General features: G+C 37.2%; 1 protein-coding gene across 21 annotated transcripts in view; it reads right to left on the minus strand.

Moving 5' to 3' along the window:
* The window catches only part of APBB2 (amyloid beta precursor protein binding family B member 2), a 338648-nt gene that overhangs the window by 162009 nt on the left and 168667 nt on the right, over positions 1-7972 (minus strand). The gene's annotated exons all lie outside the window — the stretch shown is intronic.

Raw genomic sequence — 7972 nt, forward strand, 5'->3', positions numbered from 1 at the left:
CCAATAAAAAGTATATGAGTGACTTAAGGCTAACATATCACCCTTGCTAGAAGTATCCTAAAAATAAACAATCTAGATTTTACCAGTCCTATAATCCTTAACTCCATTAAAGATATAATGGACCTGAGTCCATTCTATGACTCAGGGCTTTTGTTCCACAGCACATGGAGGAAAAATAAACAGGAGACAGAGGGACAAGCCATCAATTAAAAGGTAAAAGCAACTCAGAAATCTTGAAAGAGCTGATCTTTGTTCTGGGGAAAGAAGAAGAAGGGGAGGAGGTCATGGAATGTTTCCCTTGTCCACACTGAGCAAGGGATGAAAGGAAATGCTGGTCAAATGCCCCTCACAGGACGCATCCCCAGAGCAGACATGGAAAAGCAAAGCAGAAACTGGAGAGTTGGCTCATTACTAAGAAGTGTCCCTAGAGGCTTCTCTAGGTATCTTGTCACCTCCAGCCCTTTGACTAACTACCTTTGGTATATCTTCCATCAGCCCCTTCCCAATGATTTGGAGTTGGGGTCATCTCTGTTCTCTCACTTACTGACAACTACACATAGAACAATGACCACATTTTCTTCTATAACATTCTGAGAAAAGGTTCTATGGTTCTGTTACTACTAGTCTACATGCCTAGGGAGTAAATAGGCTTTCATGAGCCAGCTATCTTGTATATCCAATCATCACATATACTATCATGTGTATGAGAGAAAGTATCTTGGTAATAAACCAAAGACTAAAATCAGCTCCCTAAAGCCATATATAGGAAGGAAATCTATCTTTATAATATCCCAGATATACCAATTCAGTGCAGTTCTATATGAAGACTTCTTCAAATAACACTGAGGGAGAAAAATAATCAACTAGCAATGCCCTTAATAATTCTAAGGAAGAATTTTGCAGGGATTAAATTCAATCATACTCAAGAGTAAATCTATCAACAGCAAAACAAAAAGGAAAAAATGAAAGTTTACATACAATAAATACCATCTCCCCACTCAGGTACCAACACTAATATTTTGGAGGTAGGCACCCTGTTTTCTTACTTTCTGACTGTCTCACACGGAATGCTGATCATATATAATTTTCTAATAGTCAAATGATTTGATTTTTCCAGTGAAATCTGTTTGTATACAAAGCTTTTACTTCACTGTGTTGCATCCAAGGAAACACGATATACAAATTATAAGCGTAATTGGTAACTATCATCACATTTATGAAAGCAAACTGGGTATATTAACTGAGCCACATCTGAGGCACAAAATTTATAAGCCACCCATATCTTAGCTTTTGAAAGCTAATATTTTCCCTCCTCTAACCTCCTCTTCTAAGATTAACAGAGAACTCTGGAAAGTCACCTAAAGATGCCTCTGGAAATTTCAAGCATATTTTGCTTAACAGTTCATGCCATGCTTCATAATTCTACCAGAAGGCATGGGACTGAGACTAGGGCAGTTGTGATTAAAGGAAGTCTGTAGACCCAAGGATGCTGCTACTATGGCATTACATTTGTATGCAGCCATAACAGGCAAGACCAGCATTAGCCTAGTTCTTTCTACCACAATCGTTTCATGTGTACAGGATGGCTGAGTCCACTGACGCTTGGAGCCAGGTTCCACAAGCCCATATTTTTATGTAAAAGCTTCCAATTTCTAAGCACTGGCATCTAATTCAAAGTTTTCTAAAACGCTGTCTACTGGGCAAAATCTATCTACGGGTTGCCTACATACTTCCCAGCACTGCTCATTTGTGATCTCTGAAGCTTTCACGGCATATTGCCTCTGCCCTAAACTGAGGATCGTATCTTGTTCTTTTATAGTCTACATAACTCCTAAGAAAATCCTGTATGTCTGGAAAGCAATATCTCTTAAACAAAAGAAAAATATGGCTATTATTTATATCCTTATCTGTCTGTTCTTAAGCTCTGATCAAAAAGAATAATCCCATCTCCATATGCGAAGAACAATCTCATCTCCATATACCAAGTTCCCTGAACTATCCCACCTTCCAGAGATGAGCCATACTGTTAAATGGTAAGCTTTACTATTATCTTTATCATGTTTTTCTGCCTTTTTCACACTTAGTCCCAATCTCATTTGGATTCGTGGTTTCAGATCACCAGTATCAGGTCCATAGCTAAGTTTCTTCAACTTTACAGTGAAGAATTTGGATGAAGGCAACATAAAACTATCTTGAGGTCTCTTGCAGCATATTTTATTCACTCACCAATTCTCGAAAAACCTGTGTTAGCTTTCCTTCTTGAAAAATTTGAATATGATAGTTCTTGCAAATATCCTCTCACATCTCCCCTGTGTTGCTTACATTACGGCATTACCTATGACGACATCTGTACTGGGTTGAATAGTTTACCCCAAAATTCATGTCCACTCAGAACCTCAGAATGTGACCTTACTTGGAAATACAACTTTTGCAGACATAATCAATTAAATTAAGGTGAAGTCATACTGGATTAGGAGGTGTCCTTATAATGAGTGGTGTTCTTGTTAGAAAGACATGGGAAGAAAAAGGCAGAGTTGCAGTGACACAGCTACAAGCCAAGGAATGCCAATTGTCGCTGGGAACTGTCAGGAGCTTGGCAGAGTCAAGGAAGGAGTCTTCCTGATGACATCTTGATTTCAGACTTTTAGCCAGAACTGTGAGAGAATAAATTTCTGTTGTTTTAAGTTACCAGTGCATGGTAATTTGTTACGGCAGCCCCGAGAAACTAGTAAACCATCTAAACGTCTCTCTTTGGCTTAAAAACTTAGGCCGTCCAGGACCTGGGGGTAGGCTTTATCTTTCATACTTATTACAATGTGATGTGTGCAAAATGAGACAAAGAACATGTGGACACATTTTAGAAGGCATTCAACATATGGTGGGGGCTTCTCCATGAAGACAGGAAACTGTATGTGAGCTACTTGAGGTCATAGACTGGTTCTAACTTATTTCTACATCTTGGGCATCTAGCACAGTCCACAGAGTAGACTTTTAAAAAATGATTGGCATGTATATGTAAATATGAATGAACAAATGAGGGAGAATGAATGGATGAACTAATACACAAGGCAATGATGAACAAACTATCATGGATAATAATGCTTAGTGAAAATCATGGTCAAGTTACAGAATCATTTCAATTCTCCATGATGGATATCTGAACATCTGGATGTTTCTCTAGCCTCTTGGCTTTTAAAATCATAAATCTCTCTATATATTTATTAATTAAAGCTCTTGTGTGAGTATGAGTCTGGGCAGATAATTCATGATAAAATTTGACCAGAGAATTTCTAAAAGTGGTTGGTAGTATTTCTATGTCTATGAGTCAATGAGTCACAATCTGAGAGGCTACATACTTCTACTAAGGGCATGAGGGCATCATGTGGCATTTCTAGGAGCACCTCATGCAGGACTACTAGAAAAACCCACCCCACCACTTCTTAAGTAGCCATGCTCTGTCCACACTGCCCTCTCCCACAAGCTAAACAACTTGCCAAACTAGGAACTAACTTTTTTTTTTTCAAAATGCCAGTAAAGCAGAAGAAAAAATGAAGAACAAAAAATCATGAATTAAACTTCTCTAGTGTTCAATAAAAAAGAAAAGAAAGAGATTCATTTTTTTAACAGCTGAAAGGGGCAATGATCTCTTCAGATTTCCATCCAATGAAAATCTATTCAATCTCCAACAAATAAGGTCCAGTGCCCAGACTTTCATGTCCAGGTCAACCGAAGCTGCTGCCCCTCAGTGCCTCTACCACATAGCACTCTGGCCTCTCAGAGCCCCTTCCTGGTGCCGTCTTGAATATATCTACTGTCTTGTGCTCAATATCAGACTTTTGCTGCCACTCATTTCATTACATTTATCTTTTTGTCCCCTGAAGTACCTAGTATATTTTATAATGGACAGCAGCCAAAAACTACCTTGAATGTTCAATTGAATATTTTTTTTCTCTAGAACTTTCTAAAAATACTTAATTGAGCACAATTATTTTCTTTCTTAAGTTCATGGGGTAAGATAAGAAATATTTTTGTACATCTTGTCCCTGAGGTACCAAAATCTAACTTAGAAATTACATGCCCTATCCCAGAACACAGTGTGCCCGAATTATATTGGAAACGTCTCACATTTGTCTCCTTGAATTCCTCCTATCACAGCATGGAACTCTCAACTGAGAAGACAAGTTCACTAAAGGGTGTTTAAAAGATTTTTAAAAATTCAGCAGGGCAAACAGGCTGAAAACTGGGCCTTTCCTATATCTTGGATTTTTTTTTTTTTTTTGAAGGGATTGGGAGCTTTTAAAAAGCAATTTAAAAATCATTTATGTTTGAAATGACCAGAAACAACTGGATATAAAATGAACATTTAGAAGGAGTTTCTAAAAGTGTTAATAATATAAACTTATCCAAAGCTCTACACTCTTAAGCTAGAGAAGGCCAGAAACAAGAAGTGCTGTCATAATTGTTGACATAATTAGGTTTGTGCCCTGGCTTTTGCCTTTACCAACTATTCAACTTGCAAGGGTTCTACTTTGCTTACACTGAGACTGGAAAACAATCAGTTTGTGATATCAAAGGATTTAAACTCTTGAGCAACAGAGATCAATTTGCAATGCAAGGCAACATGTAAAGGCAAGTGAAGTCAAAATGGCCCCTTTCATTGGCTCTGGCGTTCCTGACTCGTAAACCTATAGACTCTAATGCAAAGAATGTTTGTGAAAGACTGAATGACTGACCCTAATTCTTCATCCTTCCCAGAAGACTAGAATATAAATAAGAATCACACTATTCAGGTGCTCTAAACAATTATTTTATACAAGCTGTGCTTACTTTCTCATTTCTATAGGTGTATTGTTGAGGCAGACCCCAGAGAATATTCATGTTTGTCATCCAGTTCCATCCATCCAACTAGCAAAGTGAACATTTATGAAACTTCTTACTATGTGCTACACATTGTATGAGGAGGTTCATAACCACACATGCTGAAGACTTGGTCCCTGCCTGCATGGAGCTCTATGTCTAAATGGAAACTTTCGAGCAAGGTTACGAACTGCTGAGAGGAACATGATAAGAGACTTAGAAACATTTCATTGGGATATAGAGAAAGGACTTTCAACAGTTTAGAGAGTCAAGAAAGGTTTCACAGAGGAGACAACATTTCGTCTAAATCTCAACTGCTTATAGGAATGGAAAGATCTTCTAAAATATAATTTTCCATTTTCCAGATGCTCAAGATAACTACCACACACATCCAGTTGAAGTGGATGAAGTCTGATGTATTCAGCTGCTGGGGGCCACATGGGTACATCTCAAGATTATGGTACAGTGGAGAAACACTGGATGCTGTATCTGAAGATCTGGGTTCAAGTCCCAGCATGGCCACTAGAGTATTAGAAAGTACCATGAACAAAATCTGGCACATAGTAGGCCTAGAGAATTTCACTGTGCCTTCCCCAATAAATGGTTATTCAGTCCACCTATTATGAGACAATATCATCATCGAGTTTTAAAATATTGTATCCAATATCAAAATCAGACATTGATTAAGATACAACATCAAATGATTTATTCAATATGTCAGGGCCATTTGGGGATATGTAGGTGACCTCCATTTTTATTCAATTAATCATTATTTATTTACTAAGTTATTATTTACTAGTCATTATTACCTGGTGCTATTATTTCAGGCACTGACAATACAAAGATGAAAACAAACCAATCTCTGCTCTTAAGGTGCAAAAAGTCCTAATGAAAATCAGAGTCCAAATATAGGTAGTTCATTATTAAGAGAAAAGTAAGCTTTTATAGCCCACTTTTGTGTTGATAATGATCACTAATATTAACAGGCACTAATATTTATTAAGGTCTGGCTATATGCCAGACACTATTCTAAGAGCTCTTTGAAGATGCTTTCACTTATCCTCACAATAGGTCTATGCCAAAACCCTACTTTCACCCCCATTTTACAGATGAGAGGCTATGTGAGCTGCCATAATGTAACAGAGCTGGGATTTGAACTCAGGAAGTCGACTCTAGAGTCCATGCTCTCAATGATAAGTTAATCAAGCAGTAGACTCACCTAGATTGGTTTTCTCTGTGTATATCCTGCCTTTGCACATTATATTTAGTAATGAACCTAATTTTGAAATGGCTATTCCACAAGATCCACCCAGTTTCAAACTCTGTATCTTCAATTTTATTAAGCCCCAAATTAAACCTAAGGTACATGTTGGTACCAACAAGGTACAGAAACCTGTACCCAGGTAGCATCAAAATGTTGTGACTTTTAAAAGTTTTCGTGAAGCGAACATAAAACACCAGGTGATTAACAGAGAGACTACACACAATCTGACCAATGTGTATTTATCAGAGTCATTGTGCTTACCTGGGGCCACTGTGGGAACTGAATCTCTGGCAAGATCCTAACAGAGTAAAAGTTCTCACTTTCAAGTACCATAATGATGCAACCCCTTCTTTTAGAATCAGGGTCAAGGCATTCTTTTGAACTTTTCTAATTGCCTATGAAACTCAGTAATTTCAAAAATGCTTTTCTTTTTCCTAATAGCCTCTTGTTGTCTCAAAGGACAAACTATATAGAAAGAAAAGAGGAGCAACATATTGTACACATGGGACTGTGCAAAAAAATCTCACTGAGATGCTGGAGGGGGCAACTTAAGAAAGAAAGGAAAATAGAAAGTAGTGAATTTCTGGGTTAAGTGGTGCATTTTATTTTATAAATGGCATTCTAACTTGAATGAAGCTGTTCTATTTTTCTAGGCTCCCCAAAGCACAGTCTACAGTCCAAAGATAATGTGTCATGATTTAGTCATAAAACACACACCACTGTGATGAGTATTTACTTAATACACAGTGAATAAGCAAATATATACAGTTTTTTATATATGTACTATGGCACTGTATACTACTATCTTATAAAATATTGGCTCTTATTTTTTCTCTTCTTTTCTTTTCTTTTCTTTCAACAGTTAGTATTTGTGTTTATTGCATATATAAGCACAGATATACTATATAAAACATAATAAACACTAATTTTACTATCAGAAGTGAAACATACAATGTTTAATTTAAACTGATTGCTATCATTACAAATATTAATGGTATGCTCCACTGGAAAGATGCAATCAAAAGAAATACCAGTTCTGAATAGTCATTCATTTTACTCACTAATTTATGTAGTGGTTGTCACTACATGAAACTGAAGTGTGATCAAGAAGTAAAGAGGTTTCTTTTCAGAAGGAGTTCAAAACTGGCTTTGAGGAAATTCCAAAAGAATTCCCAAAAAGTATTAATATTTGAGACATTGCACTCTGCTGAGGTAGGTAGAGACATCCCAAAGTGAACATTTTGAAGGGCAGCACAGGTTTGGCATCTTGTGTGTGTTTTTTAAAAAACTCAATCTCACTTCTTTAGAGTCACAGTTAACACAGTCTTTTAAGTATATTTGACTCAAAATGTCTATGCTAAGTGACCCATTAAGGGCCATTACCATACTGTCACCCTTACTTTAAAATTCAAAGGTCTTCAAAAGCGACCTAAAGAGAGAAAAATAAACAGAAAACTAATCCAGTTCACATCATGGGCCAAGCACTGAAATGGTTCTGCAGAGAAACCCAACAAGAAGTAACACCAGGACACTGAGCAAAGGAGAGGTGAGCAGAGGGGACCGGAAAGGTTTTCTGGAGAGAGTCACAGTGGATGGAGTGGGTGCACGTGCTCAGTTTAAACTTCATGCTCTGCACAGGCCCTTACTGACACCAACACTCAGTAAGCGAAGGAACTACGGATAGAAATGATCTAAATATCGACGGTGAGGAAACTTAAATAAATCACAGAACTTGAATGTGGTAGAACAACATGCCTAATACTTTAAAAAGCCTGATGTAAAAAAGTGGTGTGTCTTGATATGGACTGCTTTACAAAATATATACTTAAGGAGAAAAGCAAAGGCATTTAT

Source organism: Pteropus vampyrus, unplaced genomic scaffold (genome assembly GCF_000151845.1).
Source record: "Pteropus vampyrus isolate Shadow unplaced genomic scaffold, Pvam_2.0 Scaffold79, whole genome shotgun sequence".
In the NCBI taxonomy this organism is placed as follows: domain Eukaryota; kingdom Metazoa; phylum Chordata; class Mammalia; order Chiroptera; family Pteropodidae; genus Pteropus; species Pteropus vampyrus.